The sequence below is a fragment of the Balaenoptera borealis genome, assembly GCF_965194805.1.
Source record: "Balaenoptera borealis genome assembly, chromosome: 11".
Classification (NCBI taxonomy): Eukaryota; Metazoa; Chordata; class Mammalia; order Artiodactyla; family Balaenopteridae; genus Balaenoptera; species Balaenoptera borealis.
In genome coordinates this window covers 82480593-82504439 of record NC_138868.1, presented here as the reverse complement: position 1 = coordinate 82504439, position 23847 = coordinate 82480593, and the positions used below count along the sequence as shown (strand labels likewise).

Here is a 23847-nt window from a genome sequence, read left to right as displayed (position 1 = left end):
TTTGGGAAGTTTTCAGTCTTATTTCCTCAAATACATTTTCAATCCCTTTCTCTCTTTCTTCTTCTGGGACCCCTATAATGCAAATTTTGGAATGCTTAATGTTATTCCAGAGATCTCTTAAACTGCTTTCATTTTTTAAATATGTTTTTCATTCTGCTGTTCTGATTGAGTGATTTCCATTATTCTATTGTCCAGATCACTAATGCATTCTTCTGTATCACTTAGACTCCTATTCATTCCTTCTAGTATGTTTTTCATTTTAGCTATTGAATCTTTCATTCCTGATTTTAAAAAATATTAATAATATTTTCTTGTTAGAATAATCAGTGTTTAGATCAATTCTTTTCTCTAATTCAGTTAACATTTTTATTACCAATGTTTTGAATTATTTTCTGGTAAATCATTTATTTCTGTTCTATTTATGTTTTCTGGGAGTTTTCTCTTGCTCTTTCAATTGAAAGTAGCTCCTCTGCCTTTTCATTTGCTTAACTTTCTTTGCCTCTATTAATTTAGGTGAAAGAGTTACTTATTGTGGTTTTGAAGGGGTATTCTTATGTAGGAGCATCCCTATACAGATTGCGTAAGCCCAATGCCTTTGATGGGAGGGCAGGGTTTGTTGTGGATGTCAGTTTCATCTTTCCTCAGATAGTTCGGGCAGCTATCACCTTGGTAGTGTGTGGGACTGGAGATGGAGGGGCTAGAGCTGGCACCAGGTGTGGAGGTGAGACTTCCTCTGTACCCATTGCCCATCACTGCTCTGTTAGAAGCCCTTGTGGTCAGGCTCAAACAGGCTTTGTTCCCTTTAAGTGTATTTTAAACTCTCCCCACACTGAGATCTTTGCTCCAAGTGGGGCAAAGATCTGAAGAAGCAAGTGCTGAAGATCTGCTGAAGCAAGTGAGGCCCATGAACAGACAGAAGTCTGATACACTGGCTGTGTAGGCATCTGCGGATACTCTCAGATGAAGCCTTGGTTACAAGTCCCCTTTGTCTCTCACAGCCTAACATAGCCCTGCCTTCTCCCACTCCCACCCCACCCTGTGTGGAGCTATTCTGCAAGGCAGGTGGGGCTTGTGTAGTTTCTCTGCTTGTACTGGGGAGATGAGCTGTGGTGGAGTGACTGCCCTCAGAAATCTAGGCAGCTGCTGGAGTGCCACTTGTGTAAGTGCCAACAATGGCCACCACAGCCCCACCTGGGCTCTGCCCTGGGACCAGGTCACCTCTGCATCCCAAGGTTGAGTATTTTCCTAACTGCCCCAGATCCAGTACCATGCTGAGGCATGGAGTTCACAGGGCCAGAGAGTTTGCTGGGCTTGAGCTGGGGTGCATGGTAAAGTAGTGGTTGGAAACCCGGCAGCCACTAATGCACACCTCTCTCTGCCTTGTCTCAAGGGCTAGCCAGCACGCACTCCTCACAAGTGAAGTCCAGGATTCTCTCAGCACTCAGCATTCCTCCAACCTGCCAAGGGTCTTGTCCTCTCCATGTAGGACCCGAGACCTGGGATACTTAGTCTGTGGCTCAACCTGGCTCACTCCCCAGGGTGAGGATCCACCATGTAATTGCCCTTTTCCTCTGAGTCTCCTCCCATGGACACAGATCCTGACCTGATCAATTTTCTTTCCTTTCTATCCAATTATGTGTGTATCTTTCTTACAGCCTTAGCTGTACAGGAGTCTTTCTGCCAGTTTCTAGTTAGTTTTCAGTAAGAATTTTTCCACATGTAGATGGATTTTTGATATGTTTGTGGGGAGAGGTGAGTTCCACACCCTCTTACTCCACCACCTTGATCCCCCTCTCTGGTGTTCCCAAGTATTTTAATCTAGTTCACAATCAAGTGAAAGAAAATATCAACTGGTGGAATTGTAAGCAGACCATTTTTTTTTCAAGGCATGAAGAATTTATACTAGTCAAAGCTGTCCAGAGCTACCTCAGGAATTTTGACATTTATTTTTCCTAAATCCGAAGGTGATAAATGTGTATGTGTATTTTATTATATATATATATATATGTGTGTGTGTGTGTATATACACAATAAATAACTTCACAATATATATAACATATATGTACATATATATTATATATATACATATATATTTCATACATATATGTAAATTCAAGAAATAGATTGGAGGTTATATTAGATCCATGGCTCCAAATTTTTCTTCATTCTCATTTTGCAATTCCAAAGTCTCAGATGTGTAATAAATATGTAAATTTCCAAACCCATTTAATACTCACTGAGTATCTTTTGGTGTGGAATCCATAATTCTGCATTATTTAAAACCCTAGAAGTGATTCTGATGTGTTCTGTCTATGGAGCTGGTGACCTAGATGACTTTAATATCCTTCCAAATCTGACATTTAATTTATCCAGTTTCTATCAGTTCTTGATTTTCAGGGAATGAATCTCATGCCTTTCTTCATTTGCAAGGCCTTGTTCATAATTGCCATCAAATAAATGTTTCATGAATAAAAGAACAAATGAATGATTGAATAAAAAGATAGGACATCTCATTCCCACCCCCCATCAGCTCTGTAAAATACTAAAAATCCTCTTAAAATGGGCATAGAAGTTAATGAAATAAGTATTAAAGTTAAAATAGAAATCAGTGGCAAGAGAGAGAAAATATGGGTAAAACAAACTGAATTATTTAGTGCTTTTGGGCAGAGAAAGAGATTAGGGAGAAACTATTTAAACTAAGATAAGATAATAAGTTTGAGAAACTAGAACCTGTTGAAAAACTTGAAACCATAATAAAAGAAAGGAAAACACCAAATTTGAGAGGCTGAGGAGTAAGAGGGAAGAAGAAGGCTGTGTCTCTGAAGCTGATATTATCATCATCCAGAATTGGCACAGAAAAAAAAAAAAAAAATATATATATATATATATATATATATATATATATATTTCCTTTTGCTCAAGAAATAGCTTATTTACAGGGACTGTAATGTTATAAGCATTTCACTGTTCATCTTCAGGGCATGACACATGACACATGACCTTTTTCTTCTAGTCTGGCATGTTCTATAGGACAAAATGATTTGGTGTCTGTGGTTTTGACATCTACAAATATATCAGATTAAAGCTTAATTAAGTCAGTGCACCCTAAGTTATTTTGGCAAAAGGTAGATTTTTTTCTTCTTTTTTTTTTGTTTTGCTTTGTTTTTATTTTGGATCAAATCCATTAACCTGCATGTGTGTGAACATGTACACACTCACACACAAACACGCTTGGTTTGGAGGCACTGGTAGGGTCTATAAAATAAAATAGCTTTCCTAAAAAGATTTATTAACTACTGCTTCTCAAGTTAATCAAGATTACTTGTAAGCAGAACTTTTGCATGAAATATTCAGGAGATGCTTCATTGGATAATTACCTATTATACTAATAAGTTATGGGGAAAATAACAAATGACAGTTTAAAACAGTAAATACATAGGTGAGAAGCTTAAAAACTGAAATATGTAATATCAAGGAATCATAGTTTCTCCATGCAACTAATCCCTTCCATCAGTATCCTAACTCATGATAGTCTCATCATGGACTGACCAAAAAAAAAAAAGTCAGATTAATAGTGCAAAACTGTGCATATTCCACTGTAGTTTAATAATTCAGGGCTGCATTAAATCCTTATATAAATTATATATTAAATAAATATATTATTATATAAATATAAATTTATAATTTGTATTATAAGTTAAAATTATAATTTTGGGACAAAAATTATAATTAATTTATTTATCATAAATTAATCACCTGATTCATTGATTCGGGGACATGTGCTAGTTAATGAGCTCTCCCATGTATAGACGTTTGTCAAGTTTTTTGTTTTAGCAAACCTGGGAAAGTTTTCTGCATCTAGCAATACAGTGGGTAAAAAAGCATGGTGTCTATAACTATTGAAATAATTTCTATGCATATTTGTCAGAATAATTTTCTGAGACACAGATTATTTTCCTTTGCATCTTCTATTTTATTCTTCCATTTTCTGCCTTTTCTTTCCCTTCTTTAAACAGGTAACCATACTGTGCTTTCTTTCTCCAGGTGGGGTTTGTGTTTGGGCTTTTTGACTTTTATTTACAAATGTCTAAACACATTGAAAAGAATATAATTCGAAGAGACATGGTTTATCTCTAAACTAAAAAAAGATGCCTCCAAAAGAGAAGTGTGCACCTGTGTGTGTGTGTATGTGTGTGTAAGTTCTGCCCTTTGAGAAGAGGGATTTGTCAGTATTCCTGAGGATGTGGCAGAACTTCAGAATTAATGGCACCAGGTTACATGGAGAAGACTGAAAGAGTCCAGTGATTCCGATCACTATAGTGATACCCACTTCTAAGGAAACCACAGAAGCAGCAGGTAATTGGACTTGTCAACTGGAGTAATGGAATTCTCAAAGGAAACAGATCATCAGTGACCAATCATTCTTCCCTGGTGTTTAATATGGTGTAAGATTATAGAAGTTTGAGTGAGGAGAACCACAAGCATAATTGAAGTTAAATATTCCACCTGCTTGGAGAAATTATGAACTGACATTTGTATACAATACATAGAAGTCACTGTTAGAAAATATTCTGAACATGGACCAGAACAAGAATAATGACCATAACCCTGAATGTGTGTGTATACTCTGTATGTGTGTTCCTATAGATGAGTGAAGCTCATTGAAATCAGAAGTCATATATGAGTCATATATGGGCATGGAATTCTCTTAGATATAGAAATATTTGAACTTTGAATACAGCTCCTAGAGAAATATTTACCAACTGCTTAAGTGGGGATGCTGGAATTTTAAAAGAAAAAAAAAATGTCAAGATGCTAGGAATTCACTAGATCTGGATCCAACCTCCAATGCAAGTAGATGAAGATTATCTGTTAATTCTTATTCTGTGGTGACAGAGACACACTGGCACCATCTTGTGATGAAACCAGAGAATAAAACTACAGGTAAAAATAATAGAACATCTCAGAAAATGAAGAAGAAAGACACAGGAGATCCATGAGATTGACCATTTCTAGGTAGTATGTGAAGTGCTAACATCTGATTAAATATGAGTAGCATTGGAATGCATTTCAATAACACAATGATGGCCATGCATGCTTTGTTGAAATCAGTGAATTATTAAATGGATATATCATACTGATACTTGTATTTTTACAGTGAACATTTCATCCTAAATAATTTTCTCACACTTCACATAATATATATTATTTGATCAGGAGTCAGGCCTGATTTAGAAATTATCTTTTCAGGTTTCTACTCCCTTATCTGTAAAAGGAAAGATGGATTATATCAATTGATCTATTAAGCTGCTTTTAGATTTATAAAATGCCATAGGTTAGTGCTGGTGATACTAGAGTAATGATTCAACTTATAGAAGCAAAAACTTTGTGGTTCATTATTTCATTTATTCATCAAATATTTATTTGTTGTCTGTGGTTTACTAGCCATTATATTGAGTCTTGAAATTACAAATATGAATAAGATAAGGATCTTGCCCCAAAGAGGCTGAAGACTATAGGGAAAGACATTCATGTAAATAATCACTTAAGATATACTTATCTGCATCTAGAATGCAACCAAGAATGAGGCTCTGTAGCCCCAATCTTCTGTCATGAAAAAACAAAATTTCTCTGTTGTCATATATCAAGTCAAAATTATAATATTATCCACCAGAACACTTCATTTCACAAGTACTCTTAATGAACAGAAGGGGGAGGGTAATTAGAGTCAGGGTATTGGAAAGATAACCGAATATTTTCTCCCCATCTCTTAAAGATCAGCCATTTGCTATGTCAGTCATTTTTTTTCTGTCCTCTACCATCAACCTTTATTGCTAGCTGAAGCTAACAGGTTAACTAACTTAAAAGATTTCAGGGAAACTGGGAAAAGACATGATATCTTAAAATGTCACTTCTCCTGTTACACTGCTCTTTAACAAACTTATAAATAGCAGTTTATTGTGAACTAATGGACTCTTACTATAAATTAGATTTCTAGGATTTTTCTGTTATAACTTTTAAATCAGGTTTGTAGGTTTAGGAAGCATGGAGTAAAGCTAAAAAGATCTAGTATAGCTTTGAACATCATGTTTTCTGGATTGAAGAGTGGCAAATTCCAGTTTCTGTAGAATTACTTTACCACTTCTGCCCTTTAATCCAAGCATTCGTGATATCTTACCCAGAATACTGCACTAGTATGGCAGCTGGTTTCCTACACCATTCTCGTCCTTGTCCAACTTATTTCTTTTTCATGGCTTGTTCTCATATCTCCCCAGCCTCATCTGCTTCATTATTCCCTTACTTTCTCATCAGCAACTCAGTTTTCTTTCAGTCAGTGACTGCATGTGCCATGCTCCCTACCAAAACTGAACATTTGCTCATTTCATTATATTCTTTCTGCATGGAATACTCTCGTCTTTCTTCTCCTCCCTTTTCCATCTTAGATTCATCATTCAGGAGTCTTACTCTGACTATGCAGATTAGATCTAATCTCCCTGGACTCTCATGCTACCTGTTTCTTTCACCTACAATAGTTGATTTTTAAAAATTTATTTGTGTGATTCCTTGATTAGTAAATGATTTCCCAACTGGATTGTAATCTCCAAAAGAACAGGGCAACTACCCTTTACTCTCCATCTCCATTTACTATACCAGTATTATTTACCACAATGTTTGGAGTAGAGTTGGAACTCAATACATTTTTAATGAATGAATGAATATCTAAGACTGAAAGAATTAGAAAAGAGGAGTACTTGAACATGTATTTAAGTAGTAAGGAAGGTGAATAAATGGGCTGAGAAAAACAAACCAGCATTTGTTGAGTATGTGCCAGACACTGTGCTAAGAACTGAACATTTTTGCCTTACCTAATTTTTACAAAACCTATGTATTATCAAATTGTATATTTGTGTATGAGGAGACTCACATCTCGATTTTGGCAGCACTTTTCTTACTTCAAGTGATAATTATTGAAATAAGAATATGACCTATTCCCTCAGCTATCAAACTTTCCTAGGTACGAAAATTAGAAAATTTACTTTGGAGATAGATTCTTTTTCCTGTTGGTAATAAGTCTTAAATAATGGAATAGTGTCCTGAGAGAATGGTAGAAATTCTACTGATTTTAGAACATATTAAATTAAACAAAATAACACCATTCAACATAATTCTGTTAAAATTGCAATAAAACTATAGCCTTATCCTTTACGTGACTCTAAAATCACTCATTTGGGAGGATCCCTGTTCTCATTGAAGACTTCTTCCTTTTTCTTGTTTGAGTGGAATGACTGATTCTAAAGAAATATATTCCAGTTCATCCCATTAATAATGTATATTTTAAGGAACAATCTTGTGCTGGTAGGTGTATGGAACAGTTGAGTCAAGAGGTCATTTCAATCTCTCTTATTTCTATAACTCTATGAACCTGCTCTGACAGTGTGAGTACTGGAACTTCCAATAATTTTAAGACCTCAATGGTTGTGAATCAGGAATTTGATATCTGACTGCCAATATCGGTCAGCCTAAAACTGCTGGTAGGAAAGGGATCATTTAAACTCCCTAGCAAGACTGAGGTAAACCTGGCAATGTTACTGGATGGTGCATTTGCTAATTAAACTACAGTCTCTTAAATTGAAAGGGAAAAACAGCCAGATAGAGAAAGAAAATGAATAACACATTTGTACATGTAAAAAAAGAGATGTAACTATGTATATTGGTTGTAGTATTATGTATAACATCAAAAGTTATAGATACTCTATATCTATAACAATAGGACAGTACATGATTAAAAATTCAAGTGGTAGCATACAATGGGATACCATGCAGTAGTTTTAAAAGTCAGTATATTATGTTTGATGGAGAAAAAAATGAAAGATTTAGTTTTAAATTTAAAAAATAAGTTGAAGAATATAATAATACTACGTCATATAAAAGTTAGCAAATTGTAAATTTGTGTATTTGAATATATTTCTATGTAGTACAAAACTCAAAATTATTAATATCGGTTACTCAGCAAAGAAAGATGGAGTTTGGGGATAATGATATTTATATTTTTAAAAATACCACTTTTTTATTTTTTGAATTGCTTACAACTATTATATAAGAATGGAATCCTAGTAGTGTTTAAATAAAAGTATATAAAATAAAACAGTACAATCTCTGCCTGATTTTACATAGTTAATTTGCAAAAGAGAAGAATATAAGGGAAAGAGTTTTGAATTTGGAGAACTGAAAAAGTCTATGCACAGGTCTTGGTCTTTCTTGGTCTATATTTATTCATCTGTTAATTCAGAACAATAACAGCTACATCACAAGGCTATTGAATGAGACACTCTATACACAATCCCAAGTAGAGTGTCTGCCATAGAGTAAAAAGGCCCTCAATAGCTACTAGTTAGCTTTCTTGTTTCTCTTCCCAGCTCACAGACTTAGAGCTTAAAAAAAAAAAAAGAATAGTCCCTAACAGACTTCCATTATAGTTCTGAGAAATGAAACTGTTCAAAAGACAAGTGAAATGTAGGAAATGAATAAAACAACAACAACAACAACAACAACTAGCCGAAGTGTCTCACTATTTAGAATTATAGTGAAACATTTGTTTCAGGACTAATTATTGGCAACAGTTCCAAAAATGAAAAGATGTTGAACAGATGAACTTTAAAACATAGGCAGAGATGAGATCTGCATTTAGATGTGTGGCTATTTAAAAGCATACATATTTCAAAGGGAAGAGCTAATAGTTGTGAGGAAAAGGTTAGTGAGTTACTGGTGTCTATTTTGGTTTTCCCTTTGCCTTGTGAAGGATTTGGCTGGAAGTTATATGGGAAATCCCATTAATAAATTAGATATATTCACTAGCCATTTATCTTCAGCCTGTGGCCCATCAAACTGGTGCTGGGATGCTGAGACTGCTCCCTGCTCAGAATGTAATTCATCAACCTTGCTGCGAAGAGGATGCTTTGCCAAGAATAGTATATGCAAAACAGGATGAAGAGAAGGTCAACAAACTCATAATCACAGAAGCATCCTGTAATACCATTGATGAGGCTCTGCAACCCTTGAAAAAATTTGGGCACTGCTCTTTGGTTTATCAATTTAAGAATTAGGGCTGAGACTTGGCAACCTAAATTCTCACATGGTGGTTAAGATTCCCCTAGAAATAGAACAAAAGAACATACCAAGCCCTTGAATGATTTTTATTTCTGGGTATCCTATGTTGTCTTTTTCTTCATCCTCCAACTACCTTGGCCATTATTTTTCTTCTAGAGGAAGGATCTTCTAAGAAAAGTCCTCTTCTTACTGCTCCAACTAAGAAAGAGAATAGGGAGCTTCCACTTTTGGACAGAAAAACTTCTGTCTATTCAGACAAACTACAGAAAAACTTCTATTCAGAAAAACTACAGAACTAGACAAAATGTAGGAAATGACAGTTTCACACATTCAGTAACCAGCAGTACAGGATAATGATCACTGAGAGGAGAGGGGCCACAATATGCAGAAATAAATCACTGCTGCCAACTGGACAGTCTGGGCACTCAGGTAGATTCCCACAATAAGTAAAGCCTGTTCTCTGAGGAAACTGACTATTCAAGTTGCTGATGAAGCCAGCACTACCCAGTCACTGCTATGTCTACTTGAATCCATCATCAAACCAGACATGGTAGCACGTCCACCATCATGGACTGGGAACACAGTTAAGATTATATATGATTCTAATGCAAAAACTACAACTGCATGTCAAACTTGTGACTTCTGCCAACAATGATCCCATTTATCTCAGGGTGACAAAGGCCATATTGTATGAGGTGAGCCCCTGACTGCTTCTGGCAAATTGACCATGTAGAATTTTTAGGCCTATCTTGGGGCAACTGTTGATGCTTCACTGCTATTCTAGTCTGACCAGCTGACTCTGGTATCATATTTGCCCTTGAAACAAAAATTGTGTCATGTTTTCAGCTTTTCAGATCATCTGGGTTCTGACAGTGGTGTGCATTCTGTCTTAAAGACCACTTAATAGATCAATTGTCATGGTATTTGATGGGCACCTTATTATCCTCAGGTTACTGGAGTAGATATGAGGTGGAACGGATGTCTGAAAGGAAACTAAAAAAGATTTCTAATTCTTCCACTCTCAACTCTTCCTGTTCTACACATCTGAGTAAGGCAGTTTGGTCACTAAAAATGACTGTCCCCCAACAAGGGCTTCTTTCATTTGGTCATTGCCAGGTTAATGAAGAGGGTGAGGGGTTACATAGGGCTAATTTGATAATTGATTTCTCCTTCATTTTTGAAGGATAATTTTTCTGGGTGTAACATTTTTTTTTTAAATTTTTTTATGGCTGTGTTGGGTCTTCGTTTCTGTGTGAGGGCTTTCTCTAGTTGCGGCAAGCGGGGGCCACTCTTCATCGCGGTGCGCGGGCCTCTCACTATCGTGGCCTCTCTTGTTGCGGAGCAGTCTCCAGACGTGCAGGCTCAGTAATTGTGGCTCACGGGCCTCGTTGCTCCGCGGCATGCGGGATCTTCCCAGACCAGGGCTCAAACCCGTGTCCCCTGCATTGGCAGGCAGATTCTCAACCACTGCGCCACCAGGGAAGCCCTGGGTATAACATTTTGGGTTGACATTCATTTTCATTCAGAATTTTAAATATCATCTCATTGCCTTTGGCCTCCATGATTTCTAATGAGAAGTTAGCTGTTAATCTTATTGAAAGCCTCTTGTATGTGTTGAGTATCTTCTCTCTTGTTGTTTTCAATATTCAGTTTGTTTTTAGCTTTCAAAAGTTAGCCTATAATGTATTTCTGGGTGGATGTCTTTAAGTTCACCCTGTTTGAAGTGTGTTGATCATCGTGAACTTGTAGTTTGTTTTTATTGATACCATCTAATTTGGGAAGTTTTTTGACCATGATTTATTCAAATATTCTTTCTGTCTTTTTCTCTTCTCTACTTCTGGGACTCCTATCATGAGTATATAGATAATGTCCCTCATTTTCCTGAAGCTTGGTTTACTTTTTTACATTCTTTTTCTTTTTTGTTCCTTAGACTACAAAAATCTCAATTGACCACTTTTAAAGTTTATTAATTTCTTTTTCCTTCTGCCACCCAATGCCTCTGCCAAGCCTCTCTACTGAATTTATTATTTAAGTTATTGTACTTTTCTACTCCAGAAATTCAATTTGGTTCTTCATAATTTCTATGATTTTACTGATATTCTCTATTGGTGGAATATTATTTTCATACTATTTTGTTTCTTTAGGTCTGGTTTTTGTCATTCATTGAATGTATTTATAATAGCTGATTTTAAGTCTTTTTCCAATAAATCCAATGTCTGTATTTCTTCTGGGACAGCTATTTTTTCCCTCCGTGTGGAGTTTTTTTTTTTGTTTTTGCTTCTTACCTGTTTTTCTCCCTTAGTTTAATTTTTTCTTCTTCTAATTTTTTGTTGAAAAATTATATAAAATTTTTAAAAATTGGACATATTATATTATATAATATAACAACTCTAGAAATCAGTCTTCCAACTCCCCAAATTTGTGGTGATTTTTCTGGTTATTGTTGCTATTCCTTTTTTTAGTGATTTCTTTGGACAAATTCTACAAAATCTGTATTCTTTGTTGTGTGTGGCCACACACACACTTTGTTGCATGTGGTCTCTTTTCTGTAGTTTAGTGGTCAGGTTATGATTGGAATTCTTAAATGGGTAGAACCATTAATTCTCCAAGTCTTTGTTGAAGGAATCTGTGTGTATGTTGGGACACTCATTCAACATCAGCCAGACAGTTAACAACTCTTCCTTAACTTCACTTTCTCCTTTTGTAGAACCTCAAAGTCAATGAAAGGTTATAGCTTAAGACTTTCTCTTGTCTTCCCTGAGCATATGTATAACTTTACAGATTCTATGGGCTTCTCATGTTCTAGCTTTTTCTTTTAAGTTTTTGGCTAGCCTGTTCTTTGCCTGTACTGTTATCCATAGCCCAGGCAGCTGCAAAATTAGTCAATTTTTTTCTTGCTGTTTTACACAAATCTCTCCAGTGAAAAGGCTCCTTTTTTTTTTTTTTTTTTTTTTTTTTTGCACTGGGAAACCATGAGTCAGTTCATATTCTTACTGCCTTGTAATTGAGGTCTTCCAAGAAATCATTAAAAAAGTCAATTCATGACAATTCTCTGAGAATGTGGCTTTGAAATAGCTCCAACCTTGATCTTCTGTCTCAGGTGACTACCATCCTTCTTGTTATCACCATGATAGCAGTCTGTTACTGGTTTTCAAGTCTACCATGAAACTGAAAAGGGGACATGAAAAGAAGGAAAAGTAAAACACCACAAAACTTACAGTTTTTACCAATATTTAGCTATTTAAAAAAATACTTATAGGACTGCTGCAATCCTTTCGTTAATTTCCAGAGTTCTGAAACATTTTATTCTGACAATTTTTGCCAGTACACCCATTGCCTCTATGGAAGAGAGAATTTCCAGAAGGCTGTACTCCTTCACTCAGGAAATGCCAACCTCTACTATGATTTTAGAGTATTCTTTTAAACTAATTTTGTTTCTTCCACCCACAATCAATGTATAACCAAATCTTGTTAGCATTTTTCCAACAAATATGCAGAATATAACTGCTTATCATGATTCTGTGCAATCATCTTGGGCTAAGCCACTATCATATCTCATCTTGATTAGTAGTATATTCTTTCAAAAGTTCTGAGTCAGCTATTGTGTCCCTAAAGAACCCAAACAAGCAGCTAGAGTGACTTCTTTGAAATGTACATCACCATGTCATTTCCCTGCTTAAAATACCCTGTTTCCTGTCTCACTTAGAGTAGAACTTAAGATCTTAAAATGCCTAAAAATCCTTACACGATCTGACACCTAGCTTCCTTTCTGCTTTCTCAGTACTTCCTGTTTTCTCACCTTACTTCAGCTACACTGGCCATTTGCTATTTCTCAAGCATGCTATGTAGACTTGTGTGATTCTACCTCAGGACTTTTACATTCTTTTTCTTTATCTATGCACAGGTCTTACTTAATCATTTACAAACAAACTTCACTGGAGATATATCCCTTGATTTTCTTATATAAACAATAGACCTCCTGCTCCATTGGTAGTCTTTTTCCTCTTAACCTGTGTTATTATTCTGCACAGCACTCACTATCTGACATATTATTTTCCTTTATTTTTATTATTACTAGTTTTATTTATCTACCCTAGAATGTAAGTGACATGAGGATCTGATATTATACATTTTATTTCTCACGGTATCTCCAGTCCTTAGAGAAGTGCCTGGAAGAGTGAGTATGTTATAAATATTTTCTTAAATAAATGAATGGACCAGAGTTGTAGGCAGTAAGTTAAGGGGAAGAGACCTAGAATTACAATGACATTAATAATTTTCTATTTCTGAAATAAAATAATAAAGTGTTTAAATATATTTTGTAATTTTTCAGCATTAACTGATTTATTTAGAGGGTTAGATTAATTGCAACTGTGTTCTCATTTAATAGAATCCAGATAAATAGAAGAGACAACAATTAATTCAGGATGATTCCCCCCTTCCTATTCAGAATCCAACTATGAAAAGAGGAAGAAAAAGTAGCCCCATCTCTTTGTTTCTCTTCACAAACACAAAATTGGTGAGGACATCTTTGCCTGACTCAGCTTCTGCCTGAACAGTCTCCATCTGTTCGACACCATGTGGTACTTGTGCATATGCCAAACAATCAGTCATTCTGCTGTTTGCAAGGAGAGACAATGAAAAGATTAATAAAATTCCTTTTACTCTGATGAGAACACACAACAGCTCAGTGATCTCACACACGCATTCTGGAAATTACTGTGCTACAGAAAACCGTTAAACTCATTTCTGGGCTGAGTGGAATATTAAAAAAACAATTTGACAGAGCAAGTATAATGAACAATGTACATGACAATCCCCTCTAGTCTACATTTTCTTGCCCAGGTTAATGAGACACATTGGGAAAAATCTACACAAGATCCTCAGAAGAAGATGTTTCTTTTGTGTTAAAACCCAAAGGCAAGTTAAGGTCGAGTGGTTGAGATTGACCTTAGAGATCAGAGCAAGAGGCCATCCATATTGGAAATCAACATTGCCACAAAGTTTTCTTTCCCTAAGATCTCTTAAAGTTTTCTGGAAGAAAAGAAAAGTTCAGGGAAACTCCAAGTTTATCAGCAGGATGATTTTAACCAGGTTTTCCCAAGCACCAGTTTGGAATTTAGTAATTGATCTTAAAGCCTGGTGGGAACTTTATTCTCAGTTCCCGCTTCACTCATGGTCACCTTCTCTTAATTTTTGTTAATTTCTCAGGAAATAACTAATTATTATAATCACTAAAGTTGGAAATTCTGGGTTATAATTTCTTTATAACTTTTTTCCTTATTAAATATGTGATACATATTCTTTGGCAGATGACTTGAAAAATATAAACAAATAATACATCTAAATTCCTACAATCTAGTCATGCACTATTAATATTTGATAGTATATTCTTCTTGAAAGATATATTTTAAAAATTTTATTTGTGTGTACAATATACATAGATACAATATATTTATACGTTTACATATGTTGATATATATACATATAGATAGATATATATGTATATTTATATATATGATATATATATAAAGTAGTTATAATATTTTGACAGGGAACTGAGGAATGCCCAATGCTGTTAACAATTATTTTACCTATTTTTCATATTCCAGGGAAATTATATAACCCAGAGGACAAAGATTTGATTACTAGTTGGAACTTTATTGTGGAAACATGCTAAATTAGAAATGTGTGTACCAGGAAGGACATCTTTTGCTCAGGTTAGGTAAACCTCATTCTTGTCTCACCTTTTCTTAATTAGGGAGGATGGTCAATGAGGCAACTTCCTTCCAAGCAAGAAAAGATGGTAAGTCCTGTCTTACAACCACCCTGTGCAAGGGAAAATTAGAGAGGTGCAGGTTATCTTATTAAATGTGGCAGATTAAGACATATTGTACCTCAACTCCTTTCCAAAAACCACACTAACATGATAATACTTTTAAAATAACACAAAATCAAAGGAATAAAGAGAATGTGAAATAGAGCCGAGCAAAATATGTCTATACATACAATTTTGGAAGGTGGAAATTAAATAGGAAGTGACAACCAAGTTGACAGACAAAGGAAAGTGAAACTTTAGCCTGACTGAGAAGAAGCCAAGGAGAAGCTAACTGATTCATGCCTAACAGTTTTAGAAAAGCTTAGAAATGAGAGCCAGTGAATATCTAAGTAGAGAAAGGTATGGATTTAGGCAAGATAAATGAGGACTGGTTGAAGGTTTTTTTTTTTTTTTTCTTTACTTATTTGTTTGTTGTATAAAGATTTTTCAGTCCTCCTACTTTCCTCAAACCCAGCAGAAGATTGGAGTTTAAACTTTGGAGAGGCTGACTTAGAGGGACTCTGTACTCAAAGGTGCTAGGCACAACTGAGAGTAGTAGTAATATACCTGAGAACCGAGATGAAGTAAAAATATTTGTACAATGAATTGGGAAACTTATATTCGTTTGGCCTGTGTGATTCACATAAAGTCGGCACAAGTTAAGTTAAGCTTAAGGCACAGCAGAGCAGTACATTTTTCAAAAGCAATGCTGATGGTCAGAATTTAGTAAAATTTAGAATTTTCCTTCAAAAATATGAAAGTTATTTTCAACCTAGAATCTTATTCCCTATAAACAAGTAAACCTAAACTTTTTCACACAAGCAACATCCAAAAGAAATTTACCTCTCACATATTTTCTCAGAAAGCTACTCAAGTATATGCTTCAACAAAACAAGGGCTGTAGGCTGACAGGACTCCAGTTGAGATTGGAACAAAGGACAAGGGATCATTAAAAGAAGCATGCATGAAAAGCAAGTGAAGAAAACAAGAAAAGTAAAACTTTTAAGATAGCTGCTCTGTACACATATGATGAGTGGATATTTACACTTACATAGGAGTGTTTGGAGATGAGATAGTTATGGCTATGTAGAAAAATAAGCAAGCAAACAAACAAAAAGACACAATTATGAACACCAGAGAAAAAAATTTTACAGAAATATGATTAGATATGAATTGTGATTCAACTGTGAATAATTGTATACTCATAACAACATATATTAAATATTGGTTTACTCAAAAAAGTTTTACATAAATAAACTGAAAGGATGCTAGGGAAGGTAATGATTTCTTTGTGGGTAGCATGTAAAAAATTAAATTCTGTCATCCATATAAAAATTCAATACATTGTGCCAATTCTCAAATAGCAGTATGAGTTATTACTGAGAAATATGACAGTAAATATCACAAGACACAGTTAAACGATGTTAATAGACTTTCTCTCAGGGAACAAGAAACCAGATTAGGGAAATGGGTTTTAGATGCCTGCTGTTTTGATGTAGAGGTGATGGTGGTTGTACCTATGACAAGCCCAGTTTACAAAAGAGAGAAAGAAGGAGAGAAGGAGAGAGAGAGAGGTAAAGAAGAAAAGGAAAGAGAAGAAAAGGGGAGAAGCAAGGAAAAGTGAGCCAAAGAGATAGGGTACGCTTTGTTCCAAGAGGACAGTCCTGGTCCTACTTGCCTTCAAAGATTTGTGACTAAAAGTATGACAGAGGTACAACCTACTCCCAAGAGGGAAAGTTATGAATCTTATTCACATCTTTTTTTTTTTCCTTAAATAAGAACATTCCAGAAAATAAACAACCTGATATATATTCAGACTTTTGTCTTTGCTCAATCATTCATGATATTGTGTTCATAGAACAGAGTGTGACATGAATAAACATTCACAGCAAATACACAAAAATGAATTTATATCTGAATTGCAGATAATCATTATATATGTATTCACCATGAATCTCAGTCTTGACTGAACATTAAAATCACTTAGGGTGTTTTTTAAAATCCAAGGCTGGTCCCCAAAACACTCTCTGGGGACAAGGTCTAGGCATCAGTAGTTTTAAAACTCTCCAGGCAATTTTAATTTGCAGGCAAATTGAAATTATGACTGTTTCATGTGGTCCTCAGACTAGAAGTATTGGCATCATCTAGGTACTTCTATTAAATGTAAAATCTCAGAACCTACCCCCAGACCTACAGAAGGAACAGTTTTGGGTGTAGGTAGCAGCAATCTGAGTTTTAATAAGACTTTCAGGTGATTCTGAAGCACACTATAGTTTGAAAAACTTTGCTTTAGGGTCTTACTTTATACAAGGTAGCTAATGGACCTATTGGGTTGACCAAAAAGTGCCTTCGGTTTTTAAGTAAAAGTAAAAGACACATTTTTCATTTTCACCAATAACTTTATTGAACAATGTATTCACCCTTTTGTTCCACTACCCTCTGCCATTTTTCAGGCAACTTCATAATTCCACATTCCTAAAACTTTTTATCTTTTTGAGCAAAGAACTGTTCCAGGTGTCTTTTACAGTTTTCCAGGTAATTGAAATTTTTTCCATTAAGGGAATTTTGTAAAGACCTAAATAAATGGAAATCCAAGGGTGCAATGTCTGGCGAATACAGCAGATGAATCAGAACTTCCCAGCCAAGCTGTAACAGTTTTTGCCTGGTCATCAAAGAAACTTTCAGTCTTGTGTTATACTGGTGGAAGATGCGTTTTCTTCTGACTAATTCCGGATGCTTTTTGTCTAGTGCTGCTTTCAGTTGGTCTAATTGGGAGCAGTATTTGTTGGAATTTATCGTTTACTTTTCCAGAAGGAGCTCATAATAGAGGACTCCCTTCCAATCCCACCATATACACAAAATCACCTTCTTTGGATAAAGACCGGCCTTTAGTGTGGTTGGTGGTGGTTCATTTTGCTTGCCCCACAATCTCTTCCATCCCACATTATTGTACCAGTATCCACTTTTTACCACCTGTCACAATTTGTTTTAAAAATTGAACGTTTTCATTATGTTTAAATAGAGAATCACATGTGGAAACAAGGTCAAGAAGGCTTTTTTCGCTTAGCTTATGTGGAACACAAACATCAAAGTGAGGAACATAACCAAGGTAGAGCAAATGATTTTCAACGCTTGATTTGGATCTTCTGAGTATGTGTGCTATCTCCCACATGGTATAACATTGATTGTTTCCAATTAATGTCTCGATTTGATCGCTATCAACTTCAACTGGTCTATCTGATGGTGGAGCATTGTCAGCGAGAAATCTTCAGCAGGAAACTTCACAAACCGCCTTTGAAATGTTTGATCTGTCACAACACCTTCTCCATACACTGCACAAATCTATTTTTGCGTTTTGGTTGCGTTTTTACCTTTCTTGAAATAATAAAGCATAATATGCCAAAAATGTTGCTTTTTCTTCCATCTTCAGTATTAAAATGGCTACACAAAAATTCACCAATCTTGATAAGCCTTTTTTTAAATGCTCGCTGATATGACAGCTGTCACATAAATTCTAATAAAATTATTTCGAATGAAGTTAAAGACAACTAAGTGCTGCTAGAGCCATCTTACAGGAAAACCCAAAAGAAGTTTTTGGCCAACCCAATACAACTAAGCATACCAACTATCCCAGTTTACCAGGATAGTCTTAGTTTGATATTTAAAGCCCCATGTGCTAGATAAACCAGAATGACTGGATACCCTAAGCAGCATTGTTACTTGAAATTTTCTTGTAAATAAAAAGTGTCAGGGCCTCCCCTAGACAGCCTAAGTTCAAATTTGCATTTTAAGGAGAGATCTAGATGACTTGCATGTGCTTGACAATCTGAGAAGCACTGCTCTTAGACAGTAATGGTTTTCAAGCCTAAAGCACATTAGAATCACCTGGGTGTCTTTTTAAAAACAATGGTACCCAGGCTTTACCCACGATTGAATCAGAGTTTCTGGGCTTGAGCTCCAGGCCTCTATGAAACTATGATTGAGCACAACTACAAATTTCTTGTTTTGTTTTGTTTTTGTTTGTTTATAAACATTTGAAATTTTATTAAAAATATCACAACCAGGAACATTGTTACAGTTAGAGGCCTTCTTGGTTCTCTACAATGATACTGAGCATATTTGTAAGGGGTTCCCATTGTTTGGTCTTAAACAACCATCTTTCAAAGAAGGAAAAAAAAAACTTGGCACACTACCATTTAACTTGTTTGTTTCTTCACAAATGGTGAAAATACTAAAGTACAGACAAGGAATAATCATAATGTTGTGGCCAACATTATAAATATGGAATTATAAATTTAAACATTTGTGCAGGGAGCTCATCTTGGTGCTCTGTGGTGACCTAGATGGATGGGATAGGGGGGCGTTAGGGACGTCCAAGAGGTAGGGGATATATGTAGATATATAGCTGATTCACTTTGTTGTACAACAGAAACTAACACAACATTGTAAAGCAACTATACTCCAATAAAAAAATAAATAAATAAAATATAAAAAGTAAATAAATCTGGTAGTCAGTGCAGCTCCGTGGGGTCTCTGCATCTAGTAGGGTCAGTCTCTGCATTCCTGACAGTGCTCACCTTTATCCATTTTCCCATGTCCTTCACTCCTGCCTCTTATTCCTCCCATCTGTTCCATCAAAGGTCCAGTGGGTCCCCCAGGCCACCTTGTCTTCCTCCACCAAAGCCACCCTTTGTCCATGCCCTGGCCACCACAGAAGCCACCTCTGTCTCCACCACAGCCACCTCTGAACATTCCACTAGAACCACCATGGTCCATGAGGCCACCTCGTCCTCCCAGCATGCTACCAGGGCCACCTCTGCCATGGTCACTGCCCGGGGGCGGGAAAGGTGGTGGGAGAAAGCCTTCAGGCTTTGGGACCTTACACTGGTTTCACTCTGTTCTCCAGGTGAAGTTCTGCTTTGCACACCCCTGATTGGGGCACTGCCAGTCTCCAGCTTGGTGCTAGACCTTTCCTCCTCCAGACAGGTCCCCTTGGGAACTGCGGGGCCCTCTTGGTGGGAAGCCTCCTCTGTCTCCTCCTCGGCCTCCAATGTAACCCATGGGTCCTCCAGGACCTCCTGGGCCCCTTGGACCTCCTTGGAGAAGTGGCGCCTTCCCTCTGCCTTCACAGGGTGACATTACTCCCTGCATGCTGTTCATTGGAGGCTTCTTCCAAGCCAGAGAAATTTTAAGTTTGCTCCCTTGAAAATCCTTCCCATCAAATCACTTGACAGCAGTATTGGCAGTTGGTGGGTCTTCAAAGGACACTGTAGCATCACCTTTGCGCTTTCCTGTTTCCTTGTCAAAGTATATATGTCTCATGGGTTATCCAGTCCTCTTGTTCATCTTAACAACTCCACACTGCTTAAAGAAGTCTGCCAGATCATCTAGAGTCACATTGTCATTTAATCCCTGCACATAAATTGCACTGTTGTCAGAGTCTTCATCTGGATCTGCAGGTGGGCCTAAATCAAGATCTGGTCCTTCATCTATGGGTCCACCAGGCTTATTGAAGCCACCTTGCTCTTCAGTGCCCATTCCACCACGTCCTCCCCACCCACCTGTGATCATGCCTCCAGGATCAAATCCCCCTCTTCCGCTGCCTTGGTTATCAGGGCCACTCATGCTCTGGTTCTCTCCTGGATTTAGGTTTCAAAGAATTATCAGTGTTCTGTGGTTACAACAACTGAAAAATCTCAACAAAAATCATAGTGAAAAATCAAAATTGTTGTCCAGACTAGGATAAATATCTAAAGATTCACCATGTCTTTAGGCTAAAATAGATCTTGAACAGTATTATGCTTTTACTTGTTAAGATATGAATTACTGTGCTTTACCTGCACTAAGTAACCACTTTGAAACACATTGTTTTGGGGGTATTATTAAGAAGTAAATATATAAACAAAAAATCTCCATGGAATATATTAAGCTTTAGCTGTAAATTAGCTGTTTTGAGCACTTAATTAAAATACTATGTCATTCTTTTCTTAAGTAGAATGATTTTCCTATAAGAGAGTTTAAGATATCAAGAACATGAATTTGCAATCACCCGGCTTAATCAAGCCTGAGTACCCCCATTGCCTACTAATCTATCAGAAACTGTTGTGGTCATACATTGTTCATGCAGGTGTGATGCTGAAATGACTCATACTGGCAGAAAGCTCAGGTTCATTAGGTAAAAATCAAACTTGATCTTGCATTATAATGCAGTCTTCTAACATGCATTTAAGAAACAATAGTGTAGCTCTTTGTGGTTGCAACCACTTCTATTATTTTCTCCTAAGATATTGTGCATATGCTCTTTTGAGTTAATCAAATGTGTTACAATCACACTTTATCTTACCAACACAACTTTTTTTGAGTACTAAAAAATTCCTCCTGACCCAGCTAAAGAAGAACATGAGATAGAATTTTATTCTTAGAGAATGGGAATGAATTTTTAAATTATCCATAAGTTCCTACCCATAATTCCAAGGACACAGATCTGCTTGACCACTGGCTAGAAGTAAGAGTATCTGGAAGTATGAAGTCAAAAAGCAGAGCAAAACTGTGTTTACATGAGGTGAATTCTAAATTTTGGTTACGTTAAGTTAGGGTGCGAGCTTTCTCAGCTACCACTAACTGGAATGCAATTATGTATTACTGATCAGGTATTCAATAGTCAAAAATTAGTGGTACATAAAGTATTGTTTTGGCATTTAAGTAGTTACTATCCTCATGATCGATATACTGTCTTGTCATGTATGACAAGATCTGGGACCCAAGTGATAGTCTGAGATACATACCATCTTGAACAATTTTACATACTTGAGACAGAGTGGGCTAGATACTTGCACCACTCTGATTTGATCTGATTGGCTTAGAGCTTCAAGAAGCCAACTGTATAATAGCTCTATTGGTTATTGGGATTCCTTTTCCTTGCTTGTCTTTTTTATAGGATCTCTGAAATGCATGCTCTGTTATGGTCAATAGTTTTAGAGAACGAACTTATGATTACCAGGGGGAAGGGCGGGGAGAAGGGATAGACTGAGAGTTTGGGACTAACATGTACACACTGCTATATTTAAAATAAAATGCCTTTCCATGAAAAAAAAATTTTTTGTTTTCTCAGATTATTTTTTTTTATGCCAGAAGACTGTTATTTGTAATAAGTTTTTTCATGTCATATAGTTTTTTGAGTCATATAGCAAGTATTGTTGCCATGCAAACTATAGGTGTAAAACAGAGAAATTAATGGTTATTCTTCCTTTCTTTTAACAACCATGTAATGAGCACCACCAGTCTTATGCAGGACTAACTCTGTGAGACCCAGAAAGATGAATAATGAAGCAGCCATTGATCACAGGGGCTAACAATCCAGGAGGGAAAGCAACAAGTACAGATACTTACAATAACTACAATTGTTAAAAGTGCATTTCATGAGTGGTGTTGAGAAATGCTGGGGCTACGAAAGGGAAAGATCAATTTGACTTTGGAGTATCAGGAAAGACTTCACGAGGTCAGTAGATAAAGCAATGTTTGTAGATAAGCACTGCAGAAAACCAAAATTTAATCTCTTCTTTCATTTCCTATTTGATGTTTAAATCTCCATACCTCACTTGACCTTTCTCATTTGTAACAGGAGATTTAAAACTTTTGTCTTAAGGACAGATTGCATATCTAAATATAAAAGGCAAAAAATAAAGGATTTACAAAAAACTCATAGGAGAAAATCTTTATGATCTTGGAATAGGAAAAGCTTCCTTAAACAGTACATAAAGAGGTTAAGAACATATAAATCTTTTGTTTTGTCTTCATCAACCAGTAAGACAGTGGAAGACGGATGGACAGACTAGAAGATGTGAAGATATTGGTGATACTATGTCTGAAAAATGACTCATATCTTAAATATTTTTAAAGATCTCTCAGAATTAGGTAAGGAAAAGACATTTAAAAATAGGTGAGAGACTTGCCAGTCACATCACAAGATAGGATGTCCACTTGCCCCATAAACATGAAAAGTGTTTGACTTCATTTATTATTGGAGAAATGCAAAATAGAATCACAGTACATATAATTTTACTAGAAGAGTGGAAATGACAAAAGAAAATTCCAAATGTTGAGGAAGATGTGGAGGAACTAGAATTTTCATGTACTCTTAGTAGAACTATAAACTGATAAAACCACCTAGGAAGCTGTTTGACAGTTTCCAATCAAGTGTAAGTTTACGGTATGACTCAGCAATTCCAGCCCTAGGAATATACCTGTATTGTATCCTATTGCTGCTGTAACAAACTACCTTAAACTTAGTGGCTTAAAACAACACAAATTTGTTATCTTACAGTTCTTTAAATCAAAAACCTCATCAGGTCTCAGTGGGCAAAAATAGAGGTGTCTTATGTTCCTTTCAGCACATTCTAGGTTAGAGTCCCTTCTGAAGCCATTCCCAGCTTCTAGAAGAGTCCTGCATTCCTCGGGTCATGGCCAAGACCTCCATTATTAACGCCAGGAATGTTGGATTCTCTCACCCTTCTTCCTTCATTATCTATCTGTCTCTCTCTCTTTCTCTCTTGGCCTGTCTCTCTCTCTTTGTGCCTTTCTGTCATCTCTCTGCCTCTCTGCCTGTATTACTGTCTCTCTTTGCCTCTGTCTCTCCTTTTCTCTATCTCTCTGATTTTCTTTCTCTCTCCTTCTCTCTTTCCTTCACCCACAGTAGCCAGAAAAGTATCTCTGCTTTTAAAGACCCATGTGATCAATTGGGTCCATCTGAATAACCTAGGTCACTTACTCCATCCATCTCAAAGTTCTTAATTTAGCCACATCTGTAAAGTCCTATTGGTCATGTAACATACTGACAGATTTAAGGATTTAGAAAGTAGTTATCAAGTTCAAAAACAGGCAAAACTCATCACTACATTAGAAATCATGATGCGGGTACCCTT

General features: G+C 36.2%; 1 pseudogene across 1 annotated transcript; it reads right to left on the bottom strand.

The window, feature by feature from the left end:
* Window positions 1-2906: 2906 nt before the first annotated feature.
* On the bottom strand, window positions 2907-21159 carry LOC309604920 (RNA-binding protein EWS pseudogene; annotated as a pseudogene). The gene has a single exon. The product of its transcript is annotated as an RNA-binding protein EWS pseudogene (transcript).
* Window positions 21160-23847: the final 2688 nt, after the last annotated feature.